The 19,089-nt window shown below is 39.8% G+C and overlaps 1 protein-coding gene across 2 annotated transcripts in view; it reads right to left on the bottom strand.

Annotated features, from left to right (window-relative positions):
* The window catches only part of NLGN1 (neuroligin 1), a 762,989-nt gene extending 745,640 nt beyond the window's left edge, over positions 1-17,349 (bottom strand). For both annotated transcript variants that reach the window (XM_053919372.1, XM_053919373.1), the window contains exon 1: positions 17,312-17,349. The gene's annotated coding sequence lies outside the window, so the exon portion shown is untranslated. The remainder of the gene's footprint in view (positions 1-17,311) is intronic.
* Between the last annotated feature and the right edge of the window lie 1,740 nt (positions 17,350-19,089).

The following is a 19,089-nucleotide window of genomic DNA, read 5'->3' as shown; positions in this document are numbered from 1 at the left end:
GAAAAATAAATTAGTGTACTTCCTATACATTGTTAGGAGTAAAAGATACAGATTTCAATCCTTTAACATTTCAAACTACATACAGTGCTCACTAACTGATGTGTTTACATAAATAGAGTGCTTGGGCTTTGAGATCCCTTTCTGCAAAGTTCTTGGGTTTGTTATTTCTTACATAAACGCACTTGCGTCAACCATAATAATCACACCTAGTAATAGTGAAGATTTATTTTCACACCCTTATGTGTCAGGCTTTGATCCAACCACTTCATATATATTTTCCTTTACTCCTCAAAATGTCCCAAAATAAAGTGATCCTTACCTTCCTTTATGAATAAGGAAATTGAGTCATAGAGATAGAAACAGCTTGATGTAAAGCTAGAATTCATATCTGGGCCCTCTGACTGTACGGCCTATGCTCTGAGTCACTCCACTGCCTGGCTGCACTATGGGAGGCCGCCTTCTGCTCTGATATACTCAACGGTATCCTGTATTCTTAAAGAACTTAAAAATACCCAAATGGTCCTTTTAGACTTTGACTCATTTGATCCTTACCACTACTCTATGAAACAGGCAAGGACACGCTGTCTTTCCTATTTTATAGGTAAAATCATTGAGACTCAGTCAGACTAAGCAGCTTCACAGCTTCCAGCAATCATTAATACATGACAAAGTCAGAACCTACATGTACATCATCCTACAAATCCAGCGCACTATCCACGTCACCAAACTCTTTTCCCTCCTACATCTTCTAGGAACAAGCAAGATCTGTCTTCATAGTGCTAAATGACTTGTTGAGGAGTACAAAATAATAATAATAATAATAATAATAACAACAACAACAATAAGGATCAGAGAAAGAGCTATAATACTTGTCAATTGCCTTAAATTATTGCCCCTCCCACCCCCTGCTATCTCATTAGATTAAACAACAATCCCTACAGAATAAGGAGCTAGAAATTTGTCTATTTTGCACTTGACAAGGAAGATTTTTGTTGAAAGCATTGCTTGAAGATCCAGAATTTAATCATATACCATTGACATGCTATACTTGATCGGAGGAATGTTAAATCTAAGGATTTGGAATCACCATTTAATCTCAATTAACTTGAAAAACAAATGTGGTTTTCAAGATATTTCCAATGTTCTGATTTTGTTTGATAAACACTGAACCAAAAACCAAAGAAAAGTTTTGCTCATTTGGCAATTTCTTCCTTCAGCGTCCCTTGTCCCTTTCTATATCTTACTTTGAGTTCTAATTTCATTTTATTTGCTTAGAGGTTCTTTGATGGAGCTTTTCACATGTGGATGTCTTGGGGCCTCTCCACTGCACTGTCCCAGATCCCTGCCCACGTCAAACTTCCTGTTTCCTGCTGATTATCTTTTTAGGCCTTAAATCCTCGGCCTTCTCAACACCACTCACTCCCTGTTTTGTGGTCCTGCTCCAACATACCTGACATCAAAGTGAGAGGTTGTTCCCCAAAGACATTTGTTGAAACCGAATCCCCAACGTGATGCTATTTGGAGGTGGAGCACTTGGGATGTGAGCAGGTCCTGAGGGTGAAGCCCTGATCAAGATCAATGATATTAGTGCCTTTGCAATAGAGACCCCAAGGAGGTTCCCTCCCCGTTCTTTCTGCTACGTTCTTACAAGGCAAGAAGACAACTGCTTAGGAAGCAGAAAGTGGGCCCTCACCAGACACTGAGTTTGCCTTGATCTTGGGCTACCCCCGACTCTAAAAGTATGAGAAAAAATTTCTGTTGTTGAAGCTGCTCAATATTTGGTATTTTTGTTTTAACAGCTTGAGTGGACTGGCAAGTATGAAATACCTTCTCTCTCACACTCAAATCCTTGTCTGGGCATTTACCTCTCCTTCTCTTAAGCCAGTGACATAGCTACCATGTTGCTGCCAGACACAGCTTGGAGACAAGGTGCTCAGTGACCATTTCAGGTCCCACAAAACCTTCTCCTCTCTGGGCTTCCTGTTGAGATGTGCCACACACCCCAGTGCACTCTAAGTGTGGAGATATCACTGGCACTCCTGTCTGTGCAAAGCTCACGCCAATCCCTCTGCTTTTGAGGGTGGCCTTCCACACTACCATCACTGTTCCTTTCTCCCTCATCCTCATCCTCTGCCCAGGGAGAACAGGTTTCTTTCTACCTTCTTGCCCATGGGGTGGGCAAATCCCCTATCTTTAGGTCCAGGACTGCCCACCTCAGCCCGGAACTTCTCCAGATACTTGGGAACCAAGACTCCCTAAGGAACTACTAACCAATGCCTGCCAGACTCCTAGCAATTGGCAGAATTCCTGTGGATCTTTTCCTCAGTAATAGCCCCTGTTCCTAGACTGAGAAGTACTATTTGAAAAACTTAAATGAAATAGATAAACACATGGATGGATAATTGAATGATAGATAGATAGATAGATAGATAGATAGATAGATAGATAGATGATAGATAGATAGATAATAGATAGATAGACAGATAAACCAAAAATAAATAATATTTGCTTCTTTGCCTCAGGGGAAAATTTGTATACTGAGGTCCCACAGGCAGAGGAACATTTACTCAGAGTCACACTGCAGGCCCCCAGCTACCCACCCCCAACTACTTCTCTCACAAATAGGTTAGATATGGGCAGTTTATCAGAGAGCAGCTAGGCGAGGGTGCCAATGCAGGAATAGGATAAAAGAATGTTTATAAAGAAAGAAGATAACACTTCCAGAGAGTCAAGTGCAACTAATCTTCACTCTCATCTTCTCCTTTCCACGTGCAGCACAAAGCACCAACAATGAAGCACTTTCTTGAAGGGAATGACTGTTCCATGGCAAGGAACATAGGAAACCATTTGTCACCAGCGTCATACACTGCAAACTTTATTGTCTTATTTTATATATTATAATCAGATCAACAAAGTGCCACTGCGTGACTCAGTGGCTGGTGTTTTATTTTACAGAACCACACTTTCTTGTGATTGTGTGGAATGGCACGCACCCGATGCTGCCGAAGCTGGGGGCTGAGAAGCATTAGGAATAAGGCCCTCTCGTTCAAAGGGGAACGACAGCAGTTCCCTCTTTCCAATATTTTTATAAGCTGGGTTAGAAAGGTGAAGATTAAACACCAGAAAACGTAGTCATGTGCACTAAACCCCTGAAACAATATTCAATACATTATCTTAAAATATTTTGTCAGCTTGGTAATTAAAGAGTACCCTCGAGACCATAAGCATTTAGCCATTTCTTCATGAAAAAGGTCAGCGCAAATATAGGTACATGACTTCTATTTCTCTTCTGGTGTACTGATTTTCTCTTCCCCACCACGGGACTCAAAGACTAGCCTACCTGAGGTCCTTACAGCAACCCTGGCTCTAGTGTTTTAACAACAAAATCACTATGCAGATGTGTGTGTGTGTGTGTGTGTGTGTGTTAGAGAGAAATGGAGAATGACAGAGAGAGAGGGAATGTGTTTGGGAACTGGCATGTTCATCTAAAGAATCTTACTCTTCATCTCTATTTTTGGTAACATCATTTACATTACAAAAACAGTATACTGGCATAAGTTTCAAACATCCAAACTTGCTAATGGTATTTTAAAAAGGGACAATGGCAGGATCAGAGAGAGAATACCTCTTGCTCCAAATATAATTTTGCATTTTGAAATATGATTTACTCTCTGGATTGCAGCCAGGCAATTACCATTCACAAATATTTCAAGTGGGAAAAATAAAGTGGTTGTTACCAGCCCCTTAATTTGGAATTGCTGCTAACAGATTTTACATATCAACTTTTCTGCCATTCTTTTTTAAAAAAAATACAATAAAATCTTAATATTTCTGCATTTCAGCCCTTATTGTCAGCTCTGCTGATGCCTGAGACAAAACTGTGTGAGTGGCTCCCTCTGGTGCTGCTGCTGGTATTAGTTCTTTTTTTTTTTTTTTTAATTCACAACCATAGATGTAAGCCAGACTATTTTAGAAAAGTAAGTGAAGTCCTCAGGCCCTGTATTACAAGAAATGTCTCCTGGGATAGAATTCTGCCTGGAATAAAAATAGATGGAGGTGACGTCGTTTATGATATAAGAACAGACATAAATTCTTCTCTGGCCTTTTTTCTTCATTTCATATACAGCAAAGGGGATCACAAAAGGTAACAGAGAAGTCATGTTCACTAAACCTCAGACAGAATTCCCCTTTCTTGTTGCTGAAGACGCTAATGCACCCAGAGATTATTTAAGTACTTCTAATGGACCTCGCGTGGCCACCAGTCACCGGCCCAGGACTCCACTTTGACCTGTGGCCTACCCAACAGCGATGAGAGTGAAAGTGGGGTCACAAATAGTCTGTTGCAAGGCACAACTGAAGGGTCCAGAACAGCATCTCTGAATGGCAGTGGGAAGGCAGCTGGCCAGGTCTCCTCCATGGCTGCAATCCATAGCTGTCTCTGACGACCGCTCTTTTCCGTTTCAGCCCCACCCACAGACAGCCAACGTCTGAAGTCTAGGCTTCTAAATTCAGGATAAAGCCTCAGTGATTAGTCTAGGGCCATCTGCAGGCTCTCCCATGTTGCTGTCGTCCTCCTTACTGCCCAAGGAGCAGCACACCCTCCCTGATCCATTTCTCCAAAGCACAGCATGGCCTCCACCACCAGCCAGAATGTTAATGCATTATCACTCTGTACACTGAGAAAACAAGTGACCATATGTAGCCTATGCCAGTGGAGCTGTAACTGTGAAGAACAATGGCTCTGAGTCAACAACAGAATTAAACAAGTCCCTCTTGTGAAGCTCTTCTGAATATTTTAAGTGTTGCCTTGAAAGTGTGGGATTATGTGCAAGCGTAAACATTAGCTTAATGCAACTTTTTGGTTCGAAATATGCCTGAGTTTAAAAATGAGAATTGAAATGCAGAAAATAACTTTGGGGATAAATTTAATTTTTTTCAAGTGTGATTAAAACATGATTGAAGAGGCATACTTTATGTATAATTAAAGTTGCTTTGTAATTAAGAGATTTAAACATGTATAGAAAATGATACAGCTTAGTTTGGAGATTTTACAAAGGCGCCTATTAAACACTCACTTCCTTGCAAGCCTGTGACTCAAACGTTTTCATTCTAATGCTGATAGAGTCCGTGAATTTTTTTAAAAGCTGTCAATTTCACCATTTCTAAATGATTTATCCTTCCTTTATGTGTTAGGAAAATAAAAACATCCCTATCTTTCTTGCATTAGCCAAAACAGGGATACAGAATACTCTGTATCTAATTTCAGGGGCTGGGGCTCCAAAGGCTTCCCAGAATGTCTGAGACATGGTTTGGCTTACCTTTTTCCCCACTGTGTCTAGCACCATGTCTGACCTAGTACATAAAAAATGCGTGATAAATGGTTATTACCGAGTGTGGTTGTGTACACGTGTGGATGGTTATCGTGGTCATAAGAACCCTCCTGGACATTCTTTATGTGCCTGGCCAACACGCTATTATACATCATCTCATTTAATTCCACTGCAGCCCTATGAGGTGGACATTATCAACCCCCTTCGAACAGATATGTAAACTAAATCAAAGAAAAGAAGACTACACAGAATCACACATTTTAGTACTAACGTAAGAACAGGATGATCTTTTGGGCTAAAGAATGAGGCAGAACAAGCTTGTTTTCTCAGTCTTGTTAATTTTTTTAGCCCCCTTTCTCACACTCTAGTTTCTCAATCCCCTAACCTCCCCAGGGGCGGGCTCTTGGTCTCCCTGTAGGGCCCTAAAGCATCCTTCTGGTAAGCACCTAGCAGGAACCAGGTCTGCATCTCACAATGGTCCTATTTTGAACTGATCTCTCTGGCCTTCCCCATCAATTTCTATTTTATGTTTCATTCATATTAGCTGAGTATCACACAGGGGAGGTAAAAATTCACAAGAATGTATTCCTACTAGAGTGTTGGCTGCTGACATTGATGGTTAGAAGGCTTTTGCAATAGTCCCATGGTGTGATGGAAAATAGTGAATTTTGGTTCTGGTTTTAGGTACAGAAAGAGAATGCAGGGATCAGGAGGCATGGGTATAGAGGGAAAGAATGAATATTCATCAGGATAAGAAAAACATATGCTGGGTTGATTTTCCTGGTGACCACGAACACATTTCCTAGTGTCTTTCCCCTTTCTCGTCTAAACAGTATATGGAATATGAATAACCTTTCTAAGAAAAGTAGTTGTTTCTTCTAATGCTTCCTCAAATCTGTCATTCACCTACAATTTCCAATTAAACCACACAGATAGATGGACAGATGGATAGAGAGAAGATCGATATACATACAACATACATATTACTGTTTCACAAGCTTCAGTATAACAGGAGATTTAAAGGAAATTGCAAACATGAAGGTACTCTTTATACACTCTGCATCTCCCTGATAGATTATTCTCTTCCAGGGACTGTGCTTCCTTTCTGTCCTATAGCATCACCACCTCATTCTCCTTTCCTTGTCAGGGTTGCATGGTACAGTGAAGTCTCATGCTTCTTTAGAGTTGCAGAGAAGACTGGCGTGGTAACGACATTCTAAACTGAACACCAGGCCTACTCCGTGCTTACTTCTGACTGGCAGTCATCATGAACCAATCCGTGAGAAAGTATTGATTATGACCATGTGTATGGAGTTCTACAGAAAACATGCTCTCGCTCTTCTGATTCCTTCCCTGGTCCCAGGGTGCTGGTTATTCTAGCCACTGATTCCCAAAATCAGCTGCTGTTGTTACAAAGAATGGATCCAAGGAGAGTCAGGAGGGACATATTGATTTCATGTGCAATTCAGTAGAAACAGAGGGATGTATCTCACTTGAAATTGCACCTCTTAGACCTTAAGAAATGTTACAGTTTTTTTTTATTTTAAGTGATGAGAATGATCGCTGAGTGTTAAAAGACAAATTAGCACCAACTAGAACCTTTCTCCCTTAAGCAAATGAGATATTTTGATTACAAGTGTCCTATAATCAGCAGATCTGAAAAAAACTGCCTGAAGCACTCTATTGAAAGGAAGGATGGGGAAGAAGATAAGCCTGGGCAGATAGAGTGTTTCTGGTACTTCTAGGAGGCGAAGTGCCCAAGTTAGAAAACAATATCGGGGCAAGCTATGGTAAGGTCTCATTTGGTGACAAACAATCAAATGATCTCAAATGAATTTGGTATCAACCAATGACATTATTAAGTATTGTGCTCAGAAAGTTATAGTTTTCATTTTAAATAATTTGTTTTCTGGTAGAAATGATTCTTTTCTGGCATGAGTAATATGGACCACTTTATGTAAGGATGTGTTTTACTCAGGGTGCATATACAATTGAGATTTCTGATCTGATACTGCTATGCCAAGCTACTCAGCACAGAGTAAGATACATCCACCTTTTCAATAAGCACCTTCTTTTTCCCGGCAGCAGTTATTTCTTAATGTGAGTTGTTTTACTTATTTTTTACTTTTTAAAAACTCTAGAATGACCGATTGCATCTGCTACATGTCCTATTCTGAATTTGTATTTGCTTTTGTTCAAGCAATGCCTTGCTTTCACTTTTCCATTTGCCCATATCCCAATGTCCTTCCAGTAACACTTTTTTTCACTCACCCTTCCTAAAAATAAAACTTCATTCTTTATAAGTTCTGGCAATTATTGTCTGTACTGCTAAACTAATAATTCTGTAATCACAGATATATGTCACATAGGGTGCTGATATGTGTCTTACTGCCCTGAACGTCAAATCGACATCATGAGGGCATTACATGAAGATTGGGATGTTCTGGACCAAGTTCCATCATTGTGTAAACCAAGCAAGTCATGTCTTATCTCAGCCTGTTTTGTCCCCTGGAGACTGAGAAGGTTGACCTGTAATTGTCTAAGAAATCATCATGACCCTTTCAACTCTCCGCTGAAAATACCACTGGATATTTATTGAAAAAAAGGTAAGTGAATTATTTCTTTTTGCAATATGTTTTACAGATTATCTGGAATCAAAAATTGTGATCTTTAGTCATTTATCTTTAGTCATTAAAATGTGATTGCAATGTGAACATAATCTCAACACACTATTTAATAGTCTAAGACTCCAAGCCATTAAGTAATATTTCCCATCTTAAATACTAGTATCTTCATATTTTTCTTATAGACAAAGTGACCTGAGTAGAGGATTAAAATAATTTAATTAATTATTCAATAAAATTCTACTTACTTGCAGCAATATTATATCTGTAACTTATGCATTTCTATATTTTAATTGTATTAAAAAGATCTCTGAGAACATACAGTCAAAAAAAGGAGAGCTTTTCTTCATACTCTATAAATCAACTCACTTTATGGCAAAATAGGTAGGTGAGAGGGAACACTGTTTTCTTTGTGGTGACTACAGCCACAATGAGAGAAAGGAGAGTGGCATGCCTCTGGAGAGCTTGTTATTCATCAGAAAGTAAGTACCCAGCTTTCTGACCACTTAAGAGCAGTAGCAATTTTCAAATACAATACAGAGAAGAAACACTGTTGTCTGTGGAATTGCACAGTAAGAACTGTCAAGAAATATCCACAAATACTAGCATCTGACTGATCCGGTCCAAGACTCCTCTTCATTTATTCATATGTTTTTTAAAAAATCAGTGGTATGTGGTTGAGTAATGATAAAACAAAACAAAAAAAAAAAACGTTAATTTTTACCTGCCAATTTTCTCTAGCTTTTTACTGATGACTCTTTTTTAAGCAGAACATTTATATATAGTGATAGTTAATTCCTTGTGGAAGTCTTTTTTTCTTTCTTAATGGAAAATGCATTTTCTCCTTGCTTCTTCCCACTTTTGCATTCTTTTTTGGCTTTGATGTGTTCAGTAATCTTCCTCAGCCGGTGTATTTGAGGAAAAGTATCCGAAACCCTACCTGTTCTGTTGAACCTTCTGCATTGCTTACAGTTATTTAAAACACAAATAAGATATTTATGTGTAAGCCTCAAAAAATACTACAAAGTTTCAAAGCTATACAATATACAATAAATCTTAAAGTTATATGCAAGGTTGGGCAAAAGTAAGTTTACAGTCGTGAATACAAGAAACAAGTTTATTCTTGTGTTACATTTATTAATTATTTTATTATTTCTTATACGGACAATTATAAACCTACTTTTGCCCCTCCCTGTAATATACATTATTTATCTTAAGATTATCAGTTTATAGTAACACCTATTATTACAGATTTATATAAAACAAGCTTAACTATATTATTATGATGAACATTCTTTATTACTGATTATCTTTACCCAAACCAGTTCTGGGAGCCAAAAGACATGTTTAATTTCAATTAGTTCAAAGACACATTTTAATCAGAAACCAAGGCCCAGAGAGATGACATGAATTACAGGAAATGACACAGATAGTTATTAGAAGAATCTGCTCTACAAATATAGGTATTTTAATTCCTGGTCTTGTGCTTTTTTCATCCCACTATATCCATTTAGAAGACTGAATACGTTTTATATACTGCAAACTGGGAGTCTGGGTAGAGAATAAAAAATGCATAGAATTAGATTATAATCATACTAAGATTATGTAGTAACTTCTCTTATATAAGTATTCACAGATTAAATAGTCAATTAATAAACATCGCTGCATTAGCTAGTTTAAGAAATGAGGACACATCTGATGAACTTTTTTTTCAACGTTAACATCTCTGCAATCAGGATGTGTTTTATAATCCCTTACAGCCAAGCAGCAGTGGAGGCACAGTTGCCATTGACCTTGTACGGAAAAATTGGGTGTACTCCTCTTGCCACAGAAAGACAACAACCACTCCTGACTTTTCAGAACAATGAAGAAAGGATTGTGAAATATGGTTGTTGACTGAAAATTTTGCAACTGTCACCTTCTAAAAAGATCAACAAAACACTAGCATCTCACCTTTCAGAAGGTACCAGATGCTAAGAATGAAATCCTGGAGAAGTCCCGGAGCGGACTTAGGAAACGGTACATCACCAATGCACAGACACTATTGCCCAGAAAAACACAAATACAGATGGCTCTGAGTCAAAAAAAGAAATTATTCAGAAGAGTCAGAACCTGAGTAGAATACAATTTTTTGAGTTCTTCTTTAGTATATGTGTTGCCAAAGCAAGTGGTTTTTTGAAGTCTTTAAACTAATGTGTCTGTTGATATTATACTTTGTAAGAGATTGATATATTATAGAAATCTACTTCTATTTAAGTCTAATGGCTTTTTATTAAACTAGAAAATAAAAATTCTAACTGGTAGAAAGCACTGCGTAATGATTTAATTGGGGTGCTTCTTCTTTCTGAAGTGTATGTAAAATAATGACGCATCCTGTAATCAGTGGTCCCTTTGGGGGCAAATATAGTATATTAAATATATAATTAAACATTTATTCCATGAGAGAGGCTTCAGGAACTTGCAACACTTAGGGTTAGTGCTGTGAACCATCATTATTGCAGAGTGGATTGTTGAATACAAGGTACTGCATAGGTCCAAAAGGTTCAGAAGTTCAGAAAAGTTCACAGGTTCAAAAGTTCAGAGAAGTTCAGAACAATGCTCAGAAAACATACTTCCCAGGAGGTCTTCACCTGATACAAGAGTGCCCACTAAGATGTGGATCTATTTAAAACCCAACTCTACTATGTTTCCACTTTCAAATATACTTTCCATTAAAACAAAGAAGAAGCATCTGTTTCTGACCCCACAGATGGAATCACTAATTATCATTTTAAGCATGATTCAGAAATCACAATGGCCCCGTACCCCACCCCAGGCAAGGATTCCAGGTCAGAGGTGGTTTCTGTGATGCAAACAGCTCCAGGCATGGAGCCTGAGAAAAGAGCACTGAATAGCAGGATGAGAGCTGTAAAGATGTGGTCTGAAATGCTGATAGTAAAGCTATGAGAGAGCCAATGTACATCACAAAATTTGCTTTGAGACAAAGAAGTATCAAATCCATTCTTTTCTAGTTCATGTTTCTTTTACAATGTGGCTTTGGTGTTAAAGCTTATTTGCCCCTTTGTACTGGGTAGAAAGTTTTTTAGTAGAAGTGAAGTTACTGAAATTCTAAAGCTAGAGAGAAAAAAGTTGGAAAAACAATTGCTCTGTGATCCTAGAGCAACGTACGTATAGTGAATTCATCTTATTTAAACTTTCACCACCTTCCCTGAGTTTCCATCTGCCTGCAAAGTATAACATGTATCTCCCTCAAAGTGGCTCAAGTACCACTGGTATATTTTTTTCCATGAAATCCCATTGTACATGCAAATGGGAACATAATTCAGCAGTTTATAGCACACAATATTGTCTAATTTCTGAATATATATTCATTCAGGAAAATGACATTTATTGAGTGATATGTGACAGCCTTCATTTGTTTGCATATGCATATATACATGTGAGTATATATTCTTTCTCCTCCCAAAAATAATTTGAAGCAGCTTATGATAAAATCTCAACTACAACAAAATCTTGAAGCAAAGTGTAAGTTAAAAATGGATTCAAATAATGAAGCAGGGGGAAAGGAGATGGTTAAAAACCCCTTTTTCAATTGAACACAGAACTGGCTGTGCTTCCATGAAGTCGAATAAAAGAAATGGAAATAAATCTTTCTTTGTTGAAAAAAAAAGACTCAACGTTCCATGAGAGATACTTACTGCCTTAGATCCTCTAAGTAAACAGTTATCAAAAGCAGAATGGTAATTTGAATTTGGGCCATAAATGAGATTAAGCCCTTCTTCGTGACAATAATGACAAAAGGGTTCAGTCATTTCTCACATTACTCCCAAATGATGATTGTAAGGTCACATGACAAGCACAGATGATGTATTCAGTTAGTAAGGAGGACATGTTCTGGTTTATCTGAGTTTGTCACATGATGTAGCTCTAAATTGAAAAGGTAGGATTTGGGGTTTAGACATGCAACATAATTTAATGTTTTTAACTATTCTCTCCAAAGACCATTTCTACATTTTCTGATTCTTTAGATACTATTTTTTTTTAATCTCTGGAACATCATGAGAGCAGTCATTCTACATCAGAAGCATACAGCCTGATGTGTACAGTTTATGTCCAGGGTTCAAAGACCTTTTAATTTGTGTGTGTGTGCACACATGCATCCGATTATAATGCAGGCATTTCACATTCTAAGAAATTTGAGGAGAACTTAACATAATGTTTATAGCACACCATGTTAGGTACCCTAGGTTGTAGCTATTGCCTCGCTCCTCCCAGTTAATGAGAGTCCCTATTTTGTTTAAGTGTGAAATGGCTGTGTCCGCGGAGGACAGATCTTTCCTCCAGCCCAGGGGAAAGACCATGCTTTGATTGACCAAAACCATTCATGGAATGCATTTTCTCTTTGCCAGCGATTAGAAGGGGGATGGGTCATAGTTACAGTCAATCTGGCATAAAGGCAAGACTGATGTTAGGTTTTGGAAAATTTTTCTTCCCATTTCCATGAGAAAAAAAAAACTGCCTCTCATCTTTTTGTTTTGAGTGGGACTGTTAGAAGATGTTTGGCTCTGTGGTAAACATATTACCTTCTTTCTAAAATGGGGAGCCAACAGAATTTTAGCACAACTGTCTCAGAGTCCTGACATCCTTGAACTGCTGAGTGACCTAACCCTGGACCAGCACACCTCCAGAATCTTGTTCTGAAAGAGAATGCAAGTGTTTACTGCTTAGGCTTATAACTGGGTACTCTGCTATTTGCAAACTAAACTTTCTTAATAGACAACATATCTTATATTTCTATATTCTACACAAAACTGAGAAAAATTGGCAATCAACAAACTCATAAAGAATGAAAAGCAATGGTAAGAAATTAAAAAACGAAGAAAACAACTTTGTACTGAATCAGACCAGATCATTTACCATCACAGCAATGCTGATATGACTTTGTAAAGTAGAATTCTTCCCTCTAATGGTATCCAATAGGACTTTTCTACCACACTGATACAAATAACTGAGCAACCTAATTTAAAGTTACTATAGCCCATGCCAACACATCTGTACAAGAAACCATTATTTAACCTAATGCCATCACAAGCATGTGCTGCCTTTCTAAATATAAGCACTAGAAAGTATGAAAACATTAGATCTGCATTTTTATCTCCTTTGACAACATTTCTAATTATTGAGTACTATCTAATTCATATGAATAGCAAACTACTGCTTTATTCATTGGACTAGAGAAGATGAGGTGCTGCCATTTACATATATACACACACACACATGCATGTGTATATGTATACACACCCATACATATACATCTACATACATACACACATATGTACACACACATGTAAGAGCAAAATGCCTCCATTCTACCTAGTTATTTTCCAAGTAAAATGCCATCTAGGGGGGAAAAAAATCACAGTATTATCACAATTATTTTAATCAATATTTAGCATGTGAAAAAATTATATCTACTTTCTATTTTGGCTATTTATTTTTTCTCTTCTTTAAAGTGTTTAGATAAATTTTACACATTCATTTATCTTGTCTTAGCGGCCAAACACTTCTAGTTTTCAAACACAGATTCACTGCTTGTTCTTTTTTCAGATTCTGATGTTCTTCAAGGTAGTGGCATACCACACTAAAAACGCATTTTCCTAACTTCTCTTGTAGCTACAGGTGGCCATCTGACAGTTCTGGAAGTGATGTGAGAGTAGAAGTCTACGAGGAAAATACCCACATTTTTTAAAAAAAGATAAACTGCTCAAGAAAAAGGATGGTTTGGCCCTTTCCTTTCCTTCTTTTCTTTCTTTCTTTATTTCATTTTTTAAAACAATTTCATAGAGTTCTCTACCATTTTTTAAGAAAAAAAACAAACAGATCCCCACCACCACTGCAATGCAAAGAAAAATGGGGAGTAGGAAATAGGGAACCCGAGTATCTGCTGCCAACCCAAAATGATGTTACCTTGGGGACAGGAGGGGACATTTGGCAAAGTCTAGCACACTCCTACTCTTGGTTGTGATAGCTAAAGGGGTGAATGGGGCGCGCTACTGATATCTAGTCAGCAGAGACCACCGATGTTGCTAGACATCCAATAATGTACAGGATACTCCCTCTTGACAAGGACAAAGAGTTATTTGGCCCCAAATGACAATAATGCCAAAGTTGAGAAACGTTGTCTTAGAATAGTCTTTGCTATCTTTGGGGGGTGGGGGAGCTAGAATGCAGACATGAAGCCAGAGGCAAAACAACAATCTTATGACCATGAGAAGAAAAGTACCCAAATGATGGAAGACTGATTCCTTGAAAAAATGTTAAGCAACTGTTATCTTGAGTTTTTATGATGTGAGATCAACCCTTATTTGCTTAATCCACTGTTAGCTTTTTTTAAATCCTCACTGGAGGACTTTTTTTTATTCTTGATTTGAGAGTGAGGAAAGGGGTACAGGGTGTGGAGGGGGGGAGAGAGAGAGAAACATCTGTATGAAAGAGAAACGTTCATGGGTTGCCTCTCTACATGCCCCATCCAGTCCCTCAAACAGGAATCAAACATGCAACCTAGGATGTGCCCTGACCAGATGGAACCCACAACCTTTTTGATATACAAGATGACGCTCCAACCAACTGAGCCACCCGACTAGGGCTGTTGTTAGCCAGGTTTTCTATTGCCTCATAGCCAAATGCATTTTTAAGTAATACATTTAATATTCATTCGTGGTCTACTTTATGTTCAGACATGGGGCTAAGCCTTCTGAATGAAATGATAAATCAGATGAGGCTTTTGACCTCTGGGAACTTACCTTCCAGTTAGTGTGCCACCATCAAGAAATATGAAACGTGGGCTACTCTTGGTATAAATAATGTCTGTGGGAGCTTAGAGCAAGGATACAGGAAGAAAACAGGGTGATGGAGGAAAGACCACTCTAAGGAAACAAAATGTTCTTTGGTCCTACAATTGCTCTGTGTGTGTGCACTCGGGGGGCACAGTGGAAAGTAATTCATGAGGAAGTATTAGCATAAGCAAAGCACAGAGCCTAAATGGCATGTACTATTGGGGAAAGTAGTAAATAAGAGTCTTGTGAATGGAATAATGAATAAATTAGGGAGGAGTTCCAGGTGGAAGGTGTTCAAATCTAAGAGGTTGGGGAGTAAATTGTGACAGGAGTTGAACACCATCAGTCTTCTGGACTTTAGCATCCACGTTCTCAGGAGTCACTGGCCATTGTTAATAAAAGATCTGCAAGACCAGGCTCATGTTTTTGGCGGGGCCGGGGTCGGGTGGGGGGGGGGGCAGGCAGAATGAGTTTGGTGAACTGGAATCAGGTGATTCCATTTACAAATAATTAAAATATAACTGAGAAATCATAGGAATTCGAATAGGAGTCTCTTCATCTACAATCTAAGAAGATGGAAACAAACATCAAACATCACTTCAAAATACTTTAAAGTGTGCGAAAGTGTATTGTTGAACTGCTATGGTTGCAAATCCTACTGTTAATTCCCATTTTGTTTTGCTTACAAAACCTAGAAATTAGTATTTGATAGGTAGTTCCCAAAATGATTTCTTTGTATAAAAATAAAGAATTCTAGAAATAAGGAATTACTCTGGTTTGCTAAAAAATGTTTAAAAAATTGTAAACTCGGAGCTTAAATTTATAACTATGAACTGTATCATCTAGTTATAGTTACTTAATTATCCTATTAAAAACCCTAAATACCTAATTTAAGGAAATAGGCACATGAAAGTAATGAAATGGAATAAAGTATGAGAAGTTCAGAGTTGGAAGAGACTTTAGAAAGTCAGGGAAGTCACCCAGTCATGCAAAGTCATCGAGCCTTCAAACATTGTACCTGCAGCTAATAAAGTTCTCAGCCTACCTTCTGTGAGTTTACATACCACCTTCAACTCCAAAATAATCCAGACATTTATATTTGAAAACATATTATATCCAAATATAGAAGGAAATTTTCATAAAATGAGTAACTACTGAGGGAATAAAGATAAGATTGGCAGAAACCACCTTGAGAGTGGAAGGAGGGGGGCTGTGGAAAGGAGGGGCGGTAAAGAGGGATTTCTTTGCCCCACACTGCAACTGGAGTTCAGAGTCTGCTGAAAGACTGACTTCCTCGGTTTCTGCTTCTGTGAAGAGGGTTGGGAAGACTGACTAGAATAGCAGGCTTACAGAAAACAGTTACTTCTTTTAATCAAACCAGGTAATCAGAAGGCCTGAGTAATGATTAACTTCCACTTTCTCTGTGAATCATTCAATCACTCAGCAGTGCAGAGAGATTTAGATGCATTCTCTGCCAAGGGCACAGTAAACAATTGTTTTGTACTTAACATGTAATATTTTAAATACTGGAATGGCTCTTGCTTCTGAGCTCATTTCAAAAAGCTAGTGTTCTGCTAGGTTGTAATGGCTGATTGAAATGCCAAGACATTTTATAGGTTTTACACTGAAACACATCCACCCACACCTTTCCTTAGTGATTTTTTTATATATGATCCTATTTATAATTAAGCACAATTAACTTTTAAGCAATACATTTTGACCCTGTATTTTTCATGAACAGCATGAGAATTTATAGAGAAAAGAGACTACTGTAATTTCAGTAAAAAAATAAAAAGAAAGATGAGTACATTAAGTACCTGTGAAAATGCAGAGTGACAGACACAAGGTTAGCTAGCTATCTGAATTCCTATTTCTTAAGTCCTACGTGGATCACTATGGTCCCGGAAATGAAAAAAAGAAGTAGTATCAATACCTTTGTGGAGGCCAACGGCTCATGATTTAGAACAATCACAAATGAATCAAATTTTAGACACAAAACTCCCCTCGTCTCCGTAAGACACTATCAATCTCCTCTGGAATAAATTACTCCCAATTTTAAATTCACTGAAGGTGGTTTTTCATTTCTACTCACAAAAGCATTGGGCTGGACAGTCGGAAACCAATGCGGAGCGTTTTTAAATGTTTGGACTACCACCTCTTCCCACGGGGGGTTATTGCCCAATAATGTATAATCTAGTCGCTGCTCAACGCGGGGGATCTAGGGAGTGACATCTTGACTCGAATCACGCAGCTGTAAAAACCGCTCCGCAGGAAACGCGAGGAAGAGCAACTTTCTTGCATCCCTGTCAAACTGGGAGGCAGAGCCACCCCCCCCCCCCCCCCCGAACTAGCCCAAGGGCCGGGGGAGAGAGGGAGGCTGGAGGCAGCCCGCCTGAGCTCCGCCCGGGCTGCAGGCAAGGGTTTTCTTCTGGAGGCGGCATTGTTCCTCCATCTCATTGCTCAGCCTCCGTACTTCCCAGGAAACCCTCCCCTCTCTCTCTTTTCCTTATTTCTTTGGTACCTCTGTGCCGAAGGCTCGGCTCTTGGTCTCGGTGGTCCCTGGGCACAGCTCTAGGGCGAAAAGCTGCAGTGACTGGGGCGCCGCTCTAAGGCGTTGGAGGCGACTGCACCCGTCTGCCCGAGCCTGGCTGCGTGCGCGCCTCCCACTCGCTTTCTCCCCTTTTTTCCGTGTCTCTCCGGATCGGACGGGCTCTCCCGGCCTCCGATCCCCGACTCCCGCTCGCCTTCCGGAGGTCTCTCCTCTCCCCGGCTCCGCACGCTCGGCGTCTGCCGCCGGGACACGGCGCCCCCTGTCCCCCGGCCGATACTAGGGATGGAAGGGTCAAGGCGCCGTGGGGAGGCGAGAGGAGGGGCGAGGAGATCCGGAGCAGGTGGGGGGCGCCGGGGACGCGGGAGGGCGGGGGGGGTCAGGGAGGCGGGAGAGAGAGCTTTAGAAGAGAAGATGCATCTGCTCTGAAAGCGCCAATGGAGAGAGGACAGAGGACAGGGGGCAGGAGTGGGGAAGAGCAGAGAACACCCCCCAGGAGGAGGGGGAAAACGGGCAATTTGCAAAGTGCCTGGGCGAAGGATGGTGAGCGCAGAAGGAAGCAGGTTGGAGGGATTGAAGAAAAAGCAAGGGCAAGTTTCCACCTCTCTTCCCAAAAAATCGAGTCCGAAAACGGGTCCCCTGAACGGGGAGTTAAACAGGGACTGGCCATGCTGTAAAGGGTGGCTTCACAAAGGAACTAAGTATCGTGCAGTTTTTTCCTGCACTAGACTCCGTTCCATCTCTCTCAACTCTGGTGAATGACCCTCCAAGTAAGATGGAATTGGCTTTACGCGGACACGGCAGCTGAATTTCCTCCACAGTGGACTCCTTCTGAGGGATTGGTTTGGTTTTAAATGAAAGTAAGCGTTTGGGAAGTTCCATGAACCCCAGTGCTGAAGAAAACACCCAATTCATTAAAGTTATTTTTTTATTGCTTTTATTTTCATCAGAGGATGGAGGTGAGGGTTTGGCACCAAAGAGTTGTTTAAAGCAGCTATCTAGGTAGCATTATTTTTTCAAAAAGACAAAATGGGTTTCCTAAAATAGGTAAAAGGGGGCTGGGAAACTCAGTTCCCTTGCTGAGGGAAGAGAGAGAGAAATAGAGATTTAAACTCTACCAGGTGATTAAACCTCCAGCACCCCCCACCCCTCCCCACCCCACTCCCCTCCGCAACTGGAAAAGGGATAAGCGTACAGGTGAGACTGGCAGGGCAGGGTGTGTGAGAGGTGGGGAAAGGAGAGGGAGAGGCCGGGAGTAGAAGTTCTCGGCAACCCCCGGGATTAAGATAAACACCAGAGCTCAGCGGATGCAGGAAGATCCCTTACCTTTCTCTCTAAGCCCCGTTTGCACCTGATCTGCAACCATAAATACTTCGAGATGCTTAGTGTGCAACCAAACGATGGCCGAATGTTAAACAATTCTTCATGCTCCCTCCCTTTTTTAAAAAACAGGATCAAAAGAATGTTAATACTGTTCTCGTTATCCATCGGCTCCAAAACATTCCGCTTTGTCGGGAAGAGAGAAGAAAACCAAGTGCTTGGACGCGCATATATGTATTTATATATTATGCGGTCGGTATATAAACATATATACGTTTTCTGCATAGAAATCCAAAAAGAAAAGCACCACAGATGCCTCTGAAAGACGGAGGGGACCGGCAAGATAAAAACTTGGCAAGCCAAATGTATCCAAAGATTCAGGAGCCACCTGCTCCAATTTGTAGAATTCCAAAGAAGATTTAGAGGGAGAA

This window comes from Desmodus rotundus, chromosome 2 (genome assembly GCF_022682495.2).
Source record: "Desmodus rotundus isolate HL8 chromosome 2, HLdesRot8A.1, whole genome shotgun sequence".
Lineage (NCBI taxonomy): Eukaryota > Metazoa > Chordata > Mammalia > Chiroptera > Phyllostomidae > Desmodus > Desmodus rotundus.
The sequence above is the reverse complement of the archived record's forward strand: the minus strand, read 5'-3'. Positions and strand labels throughout refer to the sequence as shown.